This window comes from Melospiza melodia, unplaced genomic scaffold (genome assembly GCF_035770615.1).
Source record: "Melospiza melodia melodia isolate bMelMel2 unplaced genomic scaffold, bMelMel2.pri scaffold_201, whole genome shotgun sequence".
NCBI classification, from domain to species: domain Eukaryota; kingdom Metazoa; phylum Chordata; class Aves; order Passeriformes; family Passerellidae; genus Melospiza; species Melospiza melodia.
Genome location: NW_026948539.1, coordinates 95,091 through 113,422, shown reverse-complemented (window position 1 = coordinate 113,422; position 18,332 = coordinate 95,091). Strand labels below are relative to the sequence as shown.

Sequence of the window (18,332 nt, the reverse complement as noted above, 5' to 3'; positions counted from 1 at the left end):
TTTAATTTATTATACTTATAGATGTGATAGATTAGAGAGAATACCTTTTAATAAAAAAATAATAGATCTATTATTTTTATAATATGTATTTCTTTTACTTATATTTATTCATATTAAATGTTTATAGATATATAAATATGTAATTTATATACCGATATCTGGATTTCTACTTTTATATTATTTCTATTTATATTATTTATAAAAAAAAAACAGCCTATAACCGAAAAAAACCCCAAAAAATCTCCAATTTATTTTAACATTTTTATATTTACATTCTATATATATATATCTTTGTTTATATATATAATAGATTATATAATATATGGTATATAATTGTAACATAGTATATATCAATTAGTTTTACGTATTTATCTATTTGATTGCTAGATTTCTTTACCACTGTAATGTTATATTTATTTTTAAATTTATATTTATTTCTATTTTCATCTATATATTAGACCATATAAATTCATTAACCTGTCACATCAGAGCCATAAAAATACTGTACCTTTGTCAGCAGCAGTACGCAGCACAAGCTCATCCCATCGCAGCACAGCAAAATAAAACCTATTTCTATTACTAACAGAACAAACATCCCACAACATTGAACCCCAATAAAAACTGAAATAAACCAAACTGTAAATAACTGATAGTGGGATTTGAAAGTAGCCCTAAACCTCCGCACATTCTCATCATAAACTGCCTCCTAAACCAATATCTCAAACACCCAAATACACCTTGAAAATGACACAGCTGCTAATAAAAACGCCCAGTAAAAATTCAAGCAAAGCAACTCACTAGACTCAAAACTGTACAACTGACCCTAAACATTACTAAAAAAAAACCTCTACCTTTATGCACAAATAATAACATATAATCTATAAAAGCTATTTGACAAAATTAAAAAAATATTAAAACCATGAAAATAAAAAATCTAAATTATTAAAATACTAAAAAATACCACGAACTAAATTAAAAAAATATTGCCTATAACACCCCACCATACAAAATATAAACAAAAAAAACTATCAAACCAGAAAGAAATCAGAACTTAGGAACACCAAAACCATAGCGTCCAAAAAGTCACACCACATCCCTTATCATACACCAACTACAAACAACATAAAACAATACAACGAGTTCTTAAAAACCACCTTAAAACCACTACATTGAAAAACATTTCAAAAATTAAAAACTGCATTTAACAAAAGCCCTCTAATAAATTCACACCCAAAACTCCAGCAGCCCAGCTGGCCCTACCAAAGCTCTAGGTTTATACATACAGTAAACAAAACCAAAATCGCAGTAATACCTATCAGAAGTCTATGAAAGAAACCTATTGAAATTACTCCTACCTCAAATACAAACCAACCCATCCAAAGTCAGCTTCACTCAAAAAACAATCTACACAGAGTTAATAACAGCAAGAAATAGAACAACACACCATATACGACCAATTAATATAATAGTTTAAAAAACAAAAAGAAAAAAAAGTGTTTTTTTTTCTTCACTAACTTCTTTTATTAGCTAGAACAAAGGCTTTTGCCAGGACTGTAACAACAACTCCTTCTTCTTCTGAAAGGTCCCTTCTCATTCCCAAATTCCTTACAACTTCGGAGTTTAAATCCAAGCAAAAAAGCAAAATTCGTGCACTTGTACGTTCGATGCTACTGTCAGATTCTCTGTTTCCCTCCACATCTTCTTACATTTTCAGTCTTCACGCTGTCCTGCCGTGATGAGTTGACAAAAGATTTTGGTAAATGTTAAGAGAGGATTTCCCTCCCTCCCCAGAACTGGGTTCCTCAGCGCATTTCACTCAATCCCAAACCGGCAATGATGCACGCTCACCTGAAACAGGGGAATAAATCTGTAAAGGTCACTAAATAAATAAAAGCGCATCCCCATTGTTCCAGCACTCAGCAGCCCATGCGGCCAAGGTCAGAGCTCTCTGCTCACCGAGGACACAGCAACCAGCACGGACCTTTCTCCCACTGTCCAGCACAGACCTGCAAAGGCAGAGAGGAGTTTACAGAGACCGGGACGCGGCGGGACGGGACGGGACGGGCGCCCGGCCCGACCTTCCAAAGCTGTCGGCAGCGAGGGCGGGGAGCGCCACGGCCCCGCTCCGCCGCCTGCCCGGGGCCGCCCCGCCGGGATTGTCCGGCCCGCGGTCGCTCCCAGAGCCTGGAGCGGGGCGGGCGCGGGCTCGGGGGCTGCCGCCCTGTTCCGATGCCGCTCGCCTGCCCCCGTCCGCTGCCCCGGAGCGCTACGACTGCACCTCCGCCGCCCGCCGAAACCGGTCCCGCCGGGCCCCCCCCGCCGCGGCCATTCTTCTCGGCCATCGCGTCCCTTTGCACTCCCGAATGTCCTTCCCCCGTCCCCGCCATTTACAGACCCTGGCCCGACCACCGCAAGCTCCCGCCCCTCGCCCTTCCCTCGCTCGGCAGCGGCGTCCTTGCCCCGCCCCCGGCACTCAGCGGCGAGGGGCAGGGCACTGGCTCGGGGGATGCGATCCCGCTCTGTGGCCACAGGGGGGCAGATTTACAGGGGTGTGCGATTTCCCCGCCCATTTCGCCGCCATCTTGAGAAGGTCAAAGAAAGTCCGCGACATTCACGACGTGCCCTTCCCAAGCTGGCGAGTGAAAGAGGACCCTCGGAAGAGATAGGCGATTAGGCAGATGCCTGTCAGCAACCCGCCTAAATACGGACGCCCGCAGCGCTGCTGACCACATAGTCCGTGTCTTAGACACTAAAAATGCCACATGAAAAGCCGTTGGGGCCGCCCTGGCGTCGGTATTCCATGCAGGCAGCCGATTAGACCGAGCCGGGTCCTCGACTTCCCAGCCCTTGTCGCCGCCATCTTGAGAAGGTCAAGAAAAACTCCGTGACATCCGCAACTCGCCACTCCCAACATGGCGGCCTCTCGGCTGCCTGGCGGCTGAGAGCTGCAGTACCGCGCTCTGCCCACAAAGCGGCAGCACTGCCGCCCGCCCCAGCCAGGGGCGCAGCGCGCCTCAGGGCTGCGGGCAGAGAAGGCGGCAAAAAATAACAGGGGCGACCCCCACCAAAAACTGCTCTGAAATAAATGCCAAAAACCTGCCTCTTACCCGACCAGAACCAAACAAGCCCCCTTGATTTAAAGCCATGTTTACATAATATAAATAAGAAAAATAGAAATATAAAATTTCACATGCATCTTTACAGTGGACATTGATGTAGCATGTAATTTATATAACATATTCTGTCTGTTCCTATTATTTATATTTACTTATATTTTCTGGTTTGATAAATATCTTTCTATATCGATTGTATATTTCTATGTTTGAAATTACATTTCTATCATGCTTTTATTGTTTAAAATAAAAATCCCATCCTAACTAAAGAAATAAAAAGCTCTATTCTTTTAAACTATATTGACCTGTTTTTATATTTATAGCTTGCATGACTAATATAATGCTTAAATATAAACATAAATGTGAATATAATAATATATAATATGTATCCTATTCACATAATATAAGAAAAAATAAGTTAAAAAAGAATTAATCTGTAAGTTGTAGCAGTAGATATGGTACATATTTTTAATTTTTATATTAACTTTTAGCTATTTATTGTCTATTTCTATACTTAGATTTCTAGCTTTATATTATTTGTATTCATAATTTTTATACTAAAACACTTGCTTTTGCCAAATAAAAAACAAAATCCCCCTTTATTTTAAACTACTTAAAAAAACATACAGTATATCAATATGGTGTAATATATAACAAACTATATAAATAAGATACGATACACATAAATAATCTATTTTATATCAATATCCTATAATACACTATAATAAGATATATGCAGTATTACGGATTGTGTTGATTTATGTTATTTTATATTTTATATAAAGAATTGTTAAATTATTTATCTGCATATATTTGAAACACATTTCTATATTTATACTTTGGTTGCGATTTTTTCTGGGTGTTTTCTGGGTCTTTTCTTGCCCTTGTTGGAATTTTCTTCTGGGTTTTTTTCTGGGTTTTTTCTTGCCCACCTTCAGGGTTTTTTCCTGTTTTTTTCTGGTTTTTTTTCTTGCCCATTTTCAGGTTTTTCTCTAGGTTTCTTCTTGCCCAGCATCGGGGTATTTTTCTGGGTTTTTTCTCACCCATCTTGGGGTTTTTTCCTGGGTTTTTTCTTGCCTATCTTCGTCTGTTTTTCTGGGTTTTAAGCCAACATAGGTACATACCATGTCAGAACATACAATGTAACCCAGCTGGGGATTTTTTATTCTAAATTTAACAATGAGTTGCAAAACCTGGAAAGCACAAGTCACACACACAAGCTTAAATCCAGTCAGCATGTGCTCACACATGCAGAGACGAGCAGACACAGACACAGTCACATGCTCTCACACACGCTCACACACTCTTTCCATTTACACGCTCACTGCATCCCTTACTCGAGACGCAGAAGAAAGTGCTGTAACACATCTTCTGGCTGCTGCTCCCTGACGTCAAATGGTAGATTCTGGGGAAATCAGCAGGCTCGGGGACCTGTGAGATGACAGGAAGGGTCAATGAGTGGCTATCTGACAGCCAGGACTTGTCCCCGCTCGGGACCGATAAATTTTGTACCCAAAATCCCATAGAACACAGATGACCAGTAAAATTTTGATAAATGTTCTACCTAACTGTGACTACGTGCCAGGGCAGGGCAGCTCCGATCATAAATGGCACAATGTAAGTACACACAATATATAAGCTGAGGAAAACAGTGCAAGTGTACACAGGGTGTAAGCATACACCATATAAGGCGACACACTTACATGCTGTGTAAGTACACACATGTACAAGTCAAGATAGGTACATACAATACAAGCCAGGACTTGATATAACCCTCTGCAAGATGAATTCTTGAACCCTATACCCTTTGAGAAGATGGAACCTCCAGAACTACTGTAGTCATCTCAGGAGGTGCATCTGAAAAAAAAGTTAGGAAAGGAGGCAGACAGTTGAAGGATAACTTAAGAGCTCCAGAAATCATGTGTCCATCGACAAATCCCATCTAGAGCCCAAGTACACCCCACATTACAAATTCCAACTCCCCATGGTTTGTCCTACTGAAGCACGCCATGCAGCAGGGCAGAACAGCTCCGGCACAAACACCTGCAGACACCCGTGACACAGAACGTGACAAACAGGGGGACGTGAAACACGACACATCATGCTTGTGGTGAGGGCCTCGAGGGAAGAGGGCAAAAGGGACCCCAAAGACACACTAGGGAACACGGCACACCGGACAACACGACGCACACCGGAGCTGTTCTGCACTGCCCGCCTGAAAGCTGCCATCAAAAGTAGAGCCTCTCCCTTTAGCTGTCCTAAGAGGCCCTTGGACAAGATTGCCTTTCCCTCTGCTCATTTTTAAATCTGCCCCAAGAACTCCCAACCCACTATTCACTCATCTCCAGGCCATGGCCCCCGACTTATCTTTTGGATGATCGGTGACGTGGATCCACGTTGCACCTGAAATGAGTCTGCCTCCGAGGGCCTCATGAGTGCCGAGGAGCCTCTTGGTCAGCTACAATAAAGTAAACCGAAACCAAAGTGTGATCCAGAGTTACGCGGGCCAAATCCCTGCAAGTCAGCTACTTGCCCTTTCCTGAGTGTGCCTGGCTCCCTCAGGCTCCAGCTTCATCCTGATTCCAAGGCTGTGGCCTTCATTAGGGGTGGCACCTGGGTAAGAGAAAGGCAAAGTTAAATGGCATTGCTGTGAGTGCAGTGGATGACCTTGTGTGCTGTAAGACATGGGAATGCCTCTGCTAGGCTTCTGAACAGCCTTGTGTGGGGGGGCCCTCAAATAAACAAATAAACACCCTTTCTCACCCTGCTGCCTGCAAACCCCCTCCCAAGAACTCCTAAATGGATACCTGATCACCCTCTCTCTCCCATGCACAACCCTCAACTCACCTGAAGCTTCAATCTCAAACATCATCCTTGACACTGGGCAGACCTCTCTTGCGACATGATCCATCTGCTGAAAAATTGTTGTTCTTGAGAGCTGAGCAATAAGAACCCTTTCTCTCCACTGCTCACCTTGGCTGCTGGTATCCAGATTGACTTCCTAAAAAGAAAGACAAAGAACAGTGCTGTAACACAGTCACCATACACACTTCTGCTGCAGAGACAAATGGGGCCTCACCTGCTCGGGGCAATCCCCTCAACGGGATGGGGCCCTCTGGCACCGATTCAATCCATCTCAATCTGAAAAAAAAGGTAGGACAAGAGTCAAACTGTTGCAGGATAACTGAGGAGCTCCAGATATCCTGTGTCCATCTACAAATCCCACCTAGAGTCCAACTACACCCCACATTACACATTCCAAGTCCCCGGGCCCTCTCCTATCGCACCAGGCTATGCGGCAGGGCAGAGCAGCTCCGGCACATACGTGTGCTGACACCCGTGAATCAGGACAGGCAGGACAGGACAGACAACAGGGACACAACAGGAACAGAAATCTCTTAGCAAGGAAAATGGCTGCAAGGACTGAGAGAATGCAAAAGGAGATGACTGAGTTCAAACTGACGGTCAGCTGATGAGGCTCAGAGAACCCTGGAGGAAGAAGATGCTAACTGAAGGATTTATTCCAAGAACAGCAAAGATCGATGCCTAGGAATCCTATGCTCAGAATCCTCTGCCTGCCCTCACATTCTTACAAGTCCTAATCCACCACAATGGATCCAGGTGGGGCACAGCTGTCTGTACAGCTCAGAACAAGACCTGACAAGACACCTGACTGGATGCTTCCAAAGAGAGAAGAGAGTCTGATGCCTGTCTGAGCTCCCCAGTCAAAAGTTCTGTGGCCTGGATGCCAGGCCAGGGAATGCAGTGATCACAGATGCTAACAAGGATGCCAAGGTTTATGACAGGCCCCCCTAAGGTAAAAGACATTGCATACACAAACAACACATAATGCACAACAGACACATGACACGAGACACACCGGGACTGCTCTGCCCTGCGCTCCTCAGCACTGGGATCAAAAGTGAGACGTGGCTTTTATGGGGCCTAAGGGGCCACTTCATGAACACCCCCCACCTCCAAATCGGACCCAAAAACCCCTCCCAGTAATTCCCAAACCAGCACCATGCCTTCATCCCCTCTGTGGGTCACAGCCCTCTACTTATCTCTCAGACATCTGGGGATGCCAGTCAGTCTCAGGTGCATAGAAAGGCCACCTCGTCAGCTGGGAAGGTCCTGCTGGCACCGGGCTGGTGTCTCTCAGACAGCTAGATTAAAGAGAACCAAACATCAGTGCCTGACCTTGGCACCGCATCGGCCAAAACCCCACCACTCTGCTACTCACCGCGCTCCTAAGAAGGCCCGGCACCTCCTAACCCTGACCCTCTGCCACACCTGGAATGCAGCTGCACCTGAAAGAAAGCTAGAACATATGTCAAACACCACCAGGGTAACTCACAAGCTGCAAACACCTTATGTCAATCTAGGAAGAGCAGCTAGAGCCCAAGTACAGCCCACGTCACAAATTCCAACTCCCCATGGTTTGTCCTACTGAAGCACACCATGCGGCAGGGCAGAACAGCTCCGGCACAAATACCTGCAGACACCCGTGACACAGAACGTGACAAACAGGGGGACATGAAACACGACACATCATGCTTGTGGTGGGGGCCTCGAGGGAAGAGGGCAAAAGGGACCCCAAAGACACACTAGGGAACACGGCACACCGGACAACACGACACACACCGGAGCTGTTCTGCACTGCCCACCTGAAAGCTGCCATCAAAAGTAGAGCCTCTCCCTTTAGCTGTCCTAAGAGGCCCTTGGACAAGATTGCCTTTCCCTCTGCTCATTTTTAAATCTGCCCCAAGAACTCCCAACCCACTATTCACTCATCTCCAGGCCATGGCCCCCGACTTATCTTTTGGATGATCGGTGACGTGGATCCACGTTGCACCTGAAATGAGTCTGCCTCCGAGGGCCTCGTGAGCGCCTATGAGCCTCTTGGTCAGCTACAATAAAGTAAACCGAAACCAAAGTGTGAGTCCAGAGTTATGCGGGCCAAATCCCTGCAAGGCAGCTACTTGCCCTTTCCTGAGTGTGCCTGGCTCCCTCAGGCTCCAGCTTCATCCTGATTCCAAGGCTGTGGCCTTCATTAGGGTTGGTACCTGGGTAAGAGAAAGGCAAAGTTAAATGGCATTGCTGTGAGTGCAGTGGATGACCTTGTGTGCTGTAAGACACGGGAATGCCTCTGCTAGGCTTCTGAACAGCCTTGTGTGGGGGGGCCCTCAAATAAACAAATAAACACCCTTTCTCACCCTGCTGCCTGCAAACCTCCCTCCATCCACAATAACTCCTAACTGGACACGTGCTCACCCTCCCTCTCCCCATCACAATCCTCAACTCATCAGAAGCCTCAGTCTCAAACATCATCTTGGACACTGGGCAGATCCCTCTTAAGACATCATGAATCTGCTGAAAATTTGTTGTGCTTGACACAGCTTGGTATTTCAGGGAGTCTCACTCCTCAATTAAAAAAAAAAAAAAAAAAAAAAAAAAAAAAAAAAAAAAAAACCAAAAAAAAAACCAGAGCAAAACCAAAAATTACAAAGGCACCTTACCACCCCTAAACACAAAACCCAAAATCACAAACCTAAACATTCCCTGTGTTCTATGCTGTTTTCTTCACAGAATCTTCCAAGCCTCTGTGCTTTAGATGGCCAGCAACACCTGCTGAAAACAAGCTGAGACGAGATGAAAGAGCCTCTTCGCTGAAATGGGAGGAGAGCTCTTACCCCAACACATCCCAGACAGGGTATGAAGCCCCTCAGCCACGGCTGGGGTTAATAACCCCTGGTGGTGCCCGCCTCTCGTTCCCATGCCACCCAGGAAAAGGGAGGGAGCTAATCCCACCAAGCCCTCAGAGCAGCTGCAGCTGTTTAGCTCTGACTCAGATTCAAGGGGAGTAAAGGGCTTGTTAGAGAAGCAAGTTCTTCAGAAAAATAGCAGTACTTTCTTTTTTGCAACAACTACTTGGAGCAGAAGAACAGAAAACTGGCAAGATATAAAACTTTGTGGTAAGGTTACATAGCTGGATAAATTGGGTAATTGAGTAATTTGCTGTTACCTTCTATAATTATTCTGTGTTTAACAAAAGCCATCTAATAAATTCACACCCAAAACTCCAGCAGCCCAGCTGGCCCTACCAAATCTCTATGTTTATGCATACAGTAAACAAAACCAAAATCCCAGTAATACATATCAGAAGTCTATGAAAGAAACCTATTGAAATTAATCCTACCTCAAATACAAAACAACCCATCCAAAGTTAGCTTCACTCAAAAAACAATTTACACAGAGTTAATAACACCAAGAAATAAAACAACACACCATATACCACCAATGAATATAACAGTGAAGAAAAAAAAACCACTTTTTTTTTTTGTTTGTTTTTTAAACTAACTTCTTTTATTAGCTAGAACAAAAGATTTTGCCAGGACTGTAACAACAACAACTTCTTCTTCTGAAATGTCCCTTCTTCTTCCCAAATTCCTTAAAACTTCTGAGTTTCCATCCAAGCAAAAAGCAAAATTCGTGCACTTGTGCATTCGATGCTCCTGTCAGATTCTCTGTTTCCCTCCACATCTTCTTACACTTTCAGTCTTCACGCTGTGCTGCCGTGATGAGTTTGACGGAACAATTGGTAAACGTTAAGAGAGGATTTCCCTGCCTCCCTCCCCAAAGCTGGTTTCCTTAGTGCATTTCACTCAATCCCAAACCGGCAATGATGCACGCTCACCTCAAGGCTCACAGCTGCTCGGCTAAACTCGGCTATTGTCGGCTGCATTCGGCTGTACTCGCCTCTTCAGCGCGGCTCTGCTCTCTGCGCTTCGGCCGAACTCGGAGCCGCTCTCTGCGCTCGGCGCGGCTCGACTCGCTTCGGCAGAACTCGGAGCCGCTCAGCGCACTCGGCGCGGCTCGGCTCGCCTCGCTTCGGCGGAACTCGGAGCCGCTCTGTACGTTCGGCGCGGCCCGGCTCGCCTCGCTTCGGCCGAACTCGGAGCCGCTCAGTGCGCTCGACGCGACTCCGCTCGGCTCCCTGAGAGCGGGCAAGCGGCGGCGCCTCACGTTAAACTCGCCCGGCTCGGGGCTCTCCTGCTGCCGCGTCCCGCGGGCGGCCCGGCCATCGCACCGACACGATCGGGAGCGCGGCGTGCCGCAGGAGCTCATTAGGCTGTGACCGCGCTCGCGCTAATTAGCGCGCACGAGAGCAGCGGGCTCGGTTCGGCTGAGCTCGGCTCGGTTCAGGCAGCCTCGCAAGCCTGGCCTCGGTTCGCTCGAGGCCGTCAGGTTCGGCCGGTCTCGCCTTGGTTCGGCTGAGCTCGTTCCATTCGGCCGAAGGCGGCGTCGTTCGTTCGTGTTTTTATAAATATCTTTCTATATTGACTGTATATTTCTATATTTAGATTTATATTTCTATAATATTTCTTTTATTCAAAATAAAACCCCCATCTCTAGCCAAATAAATACAAAAAACCACCTTCTTTCAAACGATATTGACATATTTTTATACTTAGTATAATTATACGCACATTTATAGTTAGTTTCTTTTGATGCAGTGTATTATTAATTACATATAATATACATAAAATTCTAGAAATGGATTTAAATTATTATTTATGTATCATATCTACTGCTACAACTAATTTTTTCTTGTTTTTAAACTTTTTATATATATATATATATATCTGTATTTATTTATGATATATTCCTATACTTACATTTCTACCTTCATATTATTTGTATTTATAATTTTTATAATCAAAACCCTGCCTATTGACAAATAAAAAAAGCCTGCTTTATGTAACGATTTTAAAAAATACTTTCATATTTATAATTTTCATATTTATATTTATAATTTATTCTATATTACATGAGAACACATCTGCTCCTGCACCCCAGTGGGGCTCCCTCTCCTGGGGACCTTGGGGTGCCCCAACGGCATCAGAGCCCAGAGTCTTCACCCTCTTCTCCTCTATTTAGAAACTACACTACAACTCTTTTCTGGAAACAAAGATATTACCTAAATCCTCTCCCCATGTCCCAGACAGATAGATATTCAGTTATTAGTTGGCTGGGCAGCAGTTTCTTAAATAGAATGATAAACAAGACGTGAACATTTTAGCTACAAGCAAATAGGCAAATCTGAACAAGGTACTGATGGCCAGCCACAGAAGTTATTTTGAAGCAATTTTTTAAACAATAAAATACTGATACCACAAAAATAAAGCAAAAAGCTAACTACTGGCTAAAAAAAAATTAACTTTTGACAGCAACAACATTCCAACCACACAGGTTTTTTCCCGATGTCATACTTTATAACTACCTCTCTTGGGAATTCTCATCATGTATCCCAAAAGGAATAAATACCTTAGAGCGTCCTAAAGCAAAAAGTAGCACACATGAGCTCCTCACACTCCCGGGAGGCCGGCACAGCGTGCACTGAGTCAGCAATGAATTCTGCTCAGTGAAGGTCTGCAAACAAAGGTTCAACTGATGAATTTAACTGATTTTAAAGGGAGGTTTTCTAAGCACTGAAGCACAACAAAGAACAAGCAACAACAATTCTTAAAAAAATCTGCAAGTTTTATTTAGCATATATGTGACTGATTTCCACGCTGTGGCTTCTCACTTTGATTTGTCTGTAGGTTCAGGAAGATGACAATGCACACTCTGGCCTCCCTGAGCCCCCCACAGCAGCTGAGCGCTGCTCTGTGTGCTCAGATCATCAGGAACTGGATTACACGTGCCCGGATGGACTGGAACTGCTCTGCTGCAGATTCAGGAGACGATGGCACAGAGGGGCTGGCCGAGGCGTCGTCCCAATTCCATTTCTGTGTGACGAGAAGCAGTTCGTTCCCAACAGCTCAACAATCCCCAGCTCCCTTCCACGGTGAGTACCGATGGCACACAAATGGCAGCCCGAGGAAATCGTGTTCTGGGCTCTAAGTGGTTGGGACGGGGTCTGATTTGTTGTTTTGTACTTGTATGAAGATTAGTACAACAGGGCTCTGATTGATGACATGGCAACACAGAATTAAAAACTCCTCAATAGGATTACATCGACTTCTAGGAAAAGACAAAAGCTTAGGACCCTTCTGAAATCTACTTTTAATCCAAAGCACGGGGATTGTCAGCATGCTGCACCTTCCAGCTTTTCAAAGCAGCTTCCCTCTGAAGACCAGGAAACATTGATTTCTACAGAAACAACGGGCAACCCCCAGGCTAATCTCAGCACTACTGTTTAATAGGGGACCTGCCAGCGTGCCAGTCCAGCTTCAAGTGTGCTTTACTTCAGTCTAACATCCCCACAAAATTCTTCTCACAACTTCCAACCCTGAAATCTTATCTTCCCCTAAAGCTTCTCTTCATTAGCAATTTCCAAGTAACATGGTATTTTTACAACATTCAAAAATGTCATGCTGGACTGTGCTAGAGAGTAATCTGCAAATATAAGCTTAGCAAAGTTTGAATTGACTTGTCCAGAGAAAAAAACTACAAGTGAACACCTACACCTGCCTACAAAGAGCTAACAAGCCCCTGGCAGCTGCCAGCATCAAAGCGCAGCGGATGTCTCTAATACAGGGTAAGGATAACAATATCACCTTCTGTTCTCTCCAGCTTCTTTTCCCTGCAGTCGTATTTTGCTTCTTATGATTTTTTTAGTCCCCGTATCTTCTTGGACAGCACCGAGCCCGACGACAAGGACACGAGAGTCTTTCCCTGCCGGGCGGAGAGAACCAGGAAAACAGTTAAAATAAGAACAGGGCAGTTTGAAATTCATACTTGCAACGAGAAGCAGCGCCTAACCAACAGAACAAAAGTAAACAAAGCATGACACCTCCCTGGGGACAGAAGACTCACAAACTCTCCAGGATTTACAATTCTAGCCACCAACCCCTTCAGGACAGCAGCCAAGTGTCCCCTGGGGTGGTGCTGCACCAAAGAACCATCTGAGAGGTTCCAAAGAGTGAAATGCACAGTATTTTTCAAAGACAAAAAATCTTGCAAAATAACAAAAATACAATAGATGTAAACTACAGGGTAAGAGTACAAGTGTTCACTTTAAGAGCTGGAACCATCCAGGTGAGCACCTGATAACTGGATCCTCACCAGAGTTTGAACCCTTCAGGACACAGAAGGGTTTTCCCCAGAAACTTCACAGACTGAGTTTTGATAGAGGCACGCTCGCCGGATCCTCAGAAACGTCGCCCATTCTCCAGGCGTCTGGAGAGAACTGCAAATGGCTCTCACGTAGTTGGAGCTGCTTCTGTAAGGTCTCAGGGTGAATTTCACCAGATGCAACCAAATTGGGCAACTCCCAGTGGGACAGAAGGAACCCAAAGCTTGGGTAAGCAGAGCTGCAGCAAATACTGAGGAAACAAACATAACAGCGTAAAAGATAATAAACCATCCTTTTTTTTCCCTTGCTTTTGTTTTTTTTTTTTCTTATTCAGATCAGCATAGCAATTAAAGAGAAGGTGAAAAACTCACCATTACTGAACATTTCATCACCTGTAAGCTGAGCATCCTTAGCATAGGGGACTCCAAAGTTAAAATTCACCGATCCCTGGGAAATGAAACCAAATATCGTATGGTAAACAATCAAACAGCAGACATAAAAATTTGTTTCCTCTAAGGACTTTCAGGTACGTATGTATCTTTGCATTACACATTAGAACATACACTTTATACCATCACCTAATACATAATAATTTACCTTTAAATTTTGATAGTATAGCATGAATTTTTAACTTAAACTGGTGATCTATTATTATTAAGTTGGTGCTTAAAGTTATTTCTGCTGTCACGTTCAAAAAAACATGAATTTTTTTTACTGGAATGAGCAATTGATTTCAAAGTCATCACAAGCCCACCAAAACACAAAGCTGGGTTCACTGGACGGGTCTGTGAGCTAGAAGTAGTTAGGCTTGTACTTCCCTCTTGTTCTTCCAGAACCAATAAATGCTGTCAACAAAACCAGGATCTTTAGCCCACTGCTGTGAAAGATTCTACAAGGATGATGGTTTGATTTGTGTTTAGAAGTTTTGATTTGAAATGGCCAGTCCAATGGATAAAGACAGTTTAAGTAGTATTACATTACTATTGTTATTATTTCTATTATGATTTTTACTAGTACTACTACTATTATTATCACCTGCTACTGGAAGAAACAAACCAGTAGTACCTATACTTAATTACTTTTATTTCCAGAAAATAATAAAGAAAAAGAACCAAACCAAAAAAGTCACTTCCTACCTTTTATATCAAGGGATGAAAAATTTCTCTTGGGCTCTTCTCCAATTGATCAAGACTCATAGCACTGAAAGGCAAACAAAACAGTGCTTTATAGAAGGCCAAGTGCACGTTTCAAGGCTGAACCACCAACTGACTGCAGTGACAGCACTTACAACATGAATCGTTCCCAGAGCCTCTGTTCAATGGAATGTTCTGTGGAACTGCCATTTCTTTCCCAAAACACTAACTTCCAACACTTCCTAAACTTATCTTGTATTTTAAAACCACAGAAGTTAGTGAGACTCTGTGCGGAGGTCAGCTTTAAATTTATTTCCTTCTAAAGCACAGAGCTCTGTTCCATCACCCTTCCCTTCGGCTCTACACTGGATCATGGTGAGCATTTGAGGAGTGCTCAAGAACCAATTCGATTTCTCTCTTTTTCTAGTTCTCTCTACTCTTAAATAATGCAAGACAAGTCAAATGAAAAATGACAAGTTCAGCATCAAAGCCACACTTTTTCCCTTTGTCTGCTCAAGAACAGGCTCTAAATCCACTTCTTGCTGCCTTCAACGATTCAGACTTGCAAAACCATTTTGACATGTTTTACAGCTTTATCATAAAACCCACAGAACGCAAGCTCTGTATTACAGGAAAAGGTAATTCACAGGCCAATATCTAAAGAGACCACTTGCTTGTAAATACATACCTTGATAGAGATCGCACTGAGAACGTTTCTGTGGGACTCTAAGGGAGACATATTTTCTGAGTATCCTGTAAACAAGAAAAGCTACGATATATTACAAGACATCCCCACTTTTTCTACATATTCAAATAGGATTTTTAATAAAAACAATTCAGTTAAAAAAGAAGGAAGAAAATCAAGGTAATTTTACTCAGCTATATTTACTCCTGATTTAGAGGGAAAAAAAAGTCACGGGTGCTGCAAAGAAAAAAAAAGTGAACCATAAACGCTTACAGTAGAATTTTAAAACAAGTGCTTGCATAAAAGAATCTTACGGAACGTGAAGTAGAACAAAAAGTGAAACCACTATCAGACCTGCCTATTTTCTCACCATTGTACAAGAAAATCCTAAAAGCATTATAAAGTCGCTGCCTAAAACCGGTCATGGGATGTAACCAAGAACAATTGAGGCATTTGCTAATCTAGACAGAAACCTTTTCTGGATGCAAGTGTCAGATCACAAGTTTTGTCTTTCAGAAGCTCGACAATGCTGGAAAGCATTTTCCCTGGGGCTCGGGAGGGCAGGGGCAGAAGGGGGGGTGACTTTGCAGCTCGCACCTGTGCCATCCGAAGCATACAGCCCGCCCGCTCCCTGCGCTGGGCATTCTCCCGGCCATCTCTGGCTTTACCGCTCAGCGCCGCTCCATCCGCTGTCACGGCACAAAGAGCCACGAGCACTAACGCAGGCAGCAACCCCGTCATGCCGGCGATACCGCAGCGCTCCCTGCTCGCAGCGCCCAACACGCGGCGGAGCCGCCTCCGCCCGCAGCACCGGCAGCAGCCCGAGGGAGACGGCTGCAGCTCGGGGGCTCCTCCGGCGCCTCCGCCAGCCCGAGGGCGGCCGCCCCACCGGGACCGCGGCAGCGCCCGGCGCCGCTCGCCCGGGGCGGCTCCTGCAGCTCCCGGCCCGCGGCAGCAAAGCACTGTCTCGCCCTCCGCCATCGGCGGGCGGCAGCGCCCCCGCCCCCGGCACCGCTGAGTGCGGCCGAGGAACCGGGCGGACGCTCCTTCCGCGCTGCTCAGCTCCGGGCGGGCGGCCAGACGGAGGCTGCGCCCCTCCAGCGTCGCTGTCCCGCGCGGGAGAGGCGCCGGCAGCTGCGCGCGCACAGCCCCGCGCGGCCGCCTGGCACGCCAGCCACTCATGTGCCGCGTCAGCCGTTGCGTCACACGCCGCGCCAGCAGCACGGCCTGCCGGGAGTTGTAGTCTCGGGCTGACAGCCACGGCTCCGTCCCCCGCCACCGGGAGCTGCAGTCCCTCCTGGGCATCAAACAGGTCCTTCGCCCCAGGGCTGGGAAGGACCTGAGGCAGCACCGCTCCTCTCCAATGCCCTCTCTTTTTCCCTCCAACTCTTTTTACTTTTTTCACTCTGTTTTTCACCACTTCCCTTCCCCTTCCCTTCCCCTTTCCTTCCCCTTTCCTTTCCTTCCCCTTTCCTTTCCTTCCCCTTTCCTTTCCTTCCCCTTTCCTTTCCTTTCCTTTCCTTTCCTTTCCTTTCCTTTCCTTTCCTTTCCTTTCCTTTCCTTTCCTTTCCTTTCCTTTCCTTTCCTTTCCCTTCCTTTCCTTTCCTTTCCTTCCCCTTTCCTTCCCCTTCCCTTTCCCTTCCCCTTTCTTGTATTTCTAATCTTGGTTTACCTTTCCACCTTTAGAATAAAAAAGCAGCAGTAGAAACTTTCAGGCTACCCGAGAGTAAAAAAAAAAAAAATCCAAAACGAAAATGATTTAAAGAAAACTATTTATTCCCTGGGAGCCTGAAATTTTCTACTGCTGCACGTGACATAGAGCTTTTATTCCTTCTTACAGATAGTTGATATTTTATATATATTTATCGTTTATATTGATGCATTATATTAATAACTATATATAATATGCACCTTATTCAAAAAATATACGGGAAATATTTTTTAAATTATTTACCATATCTACTGCTACAACTTATTTTTCCTTATATTTCTAATTTTTATATGAATCTTTAATGTGTTTATGATATATTTCTATACTTATATTTCTACCTTTATATTATTTGTATTTGTAATTTTTACACAAAAACCCCTGCTTTGGCAAAGAAAAAACAAAACCATCCATTATTTTAAACTACCTAAATGTTTCTTTATATTAATATTTATCATAATATACAACAAATGATAGATATAGATAGATAGATATATCACATCCGTATTTATATCTATTTTATATCCATTTCCGATAATATTTTTCATAAAATAAAATATATTTTCATAAAATATAATATGCAGTATTACTTGTATTATATATTGTATCAATTTATGTTATTTTACATTTACAATTTAATATTAATTTTTTATAGATCTGCATATAGTTGCAATACATTTATATATTTGTATTTTTGTTTGGGTTGTATTTACATTTATATTCTCTATTCATATATCTAAAAACATACACAATACTCTATTAAAATCAGAATAACTTATTGTAACATATAATGACTTATGTTACATGTTAAATTTTAAAAATTGACCGAATATATAAAAATAAAATTGGCTCATTCCCATTGCTACACATCTATTTCTTTTGTTTCAATATAGTTAGAGTCATAATTGCATATTTAAAATCCAATTCCTAAATGAAACGACGAAACAAACAGCGTCAAATTCCCACCAATGTCTTCCAAAAACATCAAGATACCTCCAACAGCCAAACAAGTGTCAGCAAAAAAACAAAGAACACTCTTTTCAATAACAATTCTCATCAGGACAGAAAAATGGAACCAAAATAAAAGAAAATCCTATAGAAACACACACAGCAAATTACAAAAAGTACTAAAAAAAAGTCAAACCAATCTACTCAACTCAAGCCAGTGCCACTCACCCTGAATGACGTTACTAAAAAAAAAAACCCAACAAAATTCTACCTCTACACTAACTCAAGGAATAAACAATCCTCTGTAAAAATAACTTTAAAACCTGAACTAATTAACAAAATGGAAAAACATCTCAACCACTAAAAACTAAGAAATTAACTACCCAAATAAATAAATACTTTAAAAACCCACCATATAAATACCCATGTTCCCAAAGAAAACGCTGATAAACAATACTCAAATACATTAAAAGACAACAACAACAACAACAAGAAAATAAAGAAACCAACAACAAGAATAATACCAAAAACCAGATAAACTTAAAACTGCAACAAAAAAATTATTCCCAACTGAATAAACCCATAGTGCCTCAAGCTATCAAAATAAAAATACCACCTAGAAACAAACACAAAGACTAAAGACAAACGTAACCATAAACAATGT

The 18,332-nt window shown here is 43.4% G+C and overlaps 2 long non-coding RNA genes across 4 annotated transcripts; both read right to left on the bottom strand.

Moving 5' to 3' along the window:
- Window positions 1-1,502: 1,502 nt before the first annotated feature.
- LOC134433547 (uncharacterized) lies at window positions 1,503-2,482 on the bottom strand. Of its 2 annotated transcripts, none has more exons than XR_010031621.1 (3): window positions 2,396-2,482; window positions 1,849-2,006; window positions 1,503-1,727 (listed from the first exon to the last, which is right to left on the bottom strand). It is a non-coding gene; the product is annotated as an uncharacterized LOC134433547 (long non-coding RNA). The 2 variants fall into 2 exon arrangements; XR_010031622.1 differs by lacking the exon at window positions 2,396-2,482 and adding an exon at window positions 2,279-2,364.
- Window positions 2,483-11,754: 9,272 nt separating this feature from the next.
- Window positions 11,755-15,889, bottom strand: LOC134433546 (uncharacterized). 2 transcript variants are annotated; one of them, XR_010031619.1, is made up of 7 exons: window positions 15,610-15,889; window positions 15,016-15,080; window positions 14,331-14,394; window positions 13,566-13,641; window positions 13,185-13,444; window positions 12,677-12,794; window positions 11,755-11,905 (listed from the first exon to the last, which is right to left on the bottom strand). It is a non-coding gene; the product is annotated as an uncharacterized LOC134433546 (long non-coding RNA). The 2 variants fall into 2 exon arrangements; XR_010031620.1 differs by lacking the exon at window positions 11,755-11,905 and adding an exon at window positions 11,941-12,016.
- Between the last annotated feature and the right edge of the window lie 2,443 nt (window positions 15,890-18,332).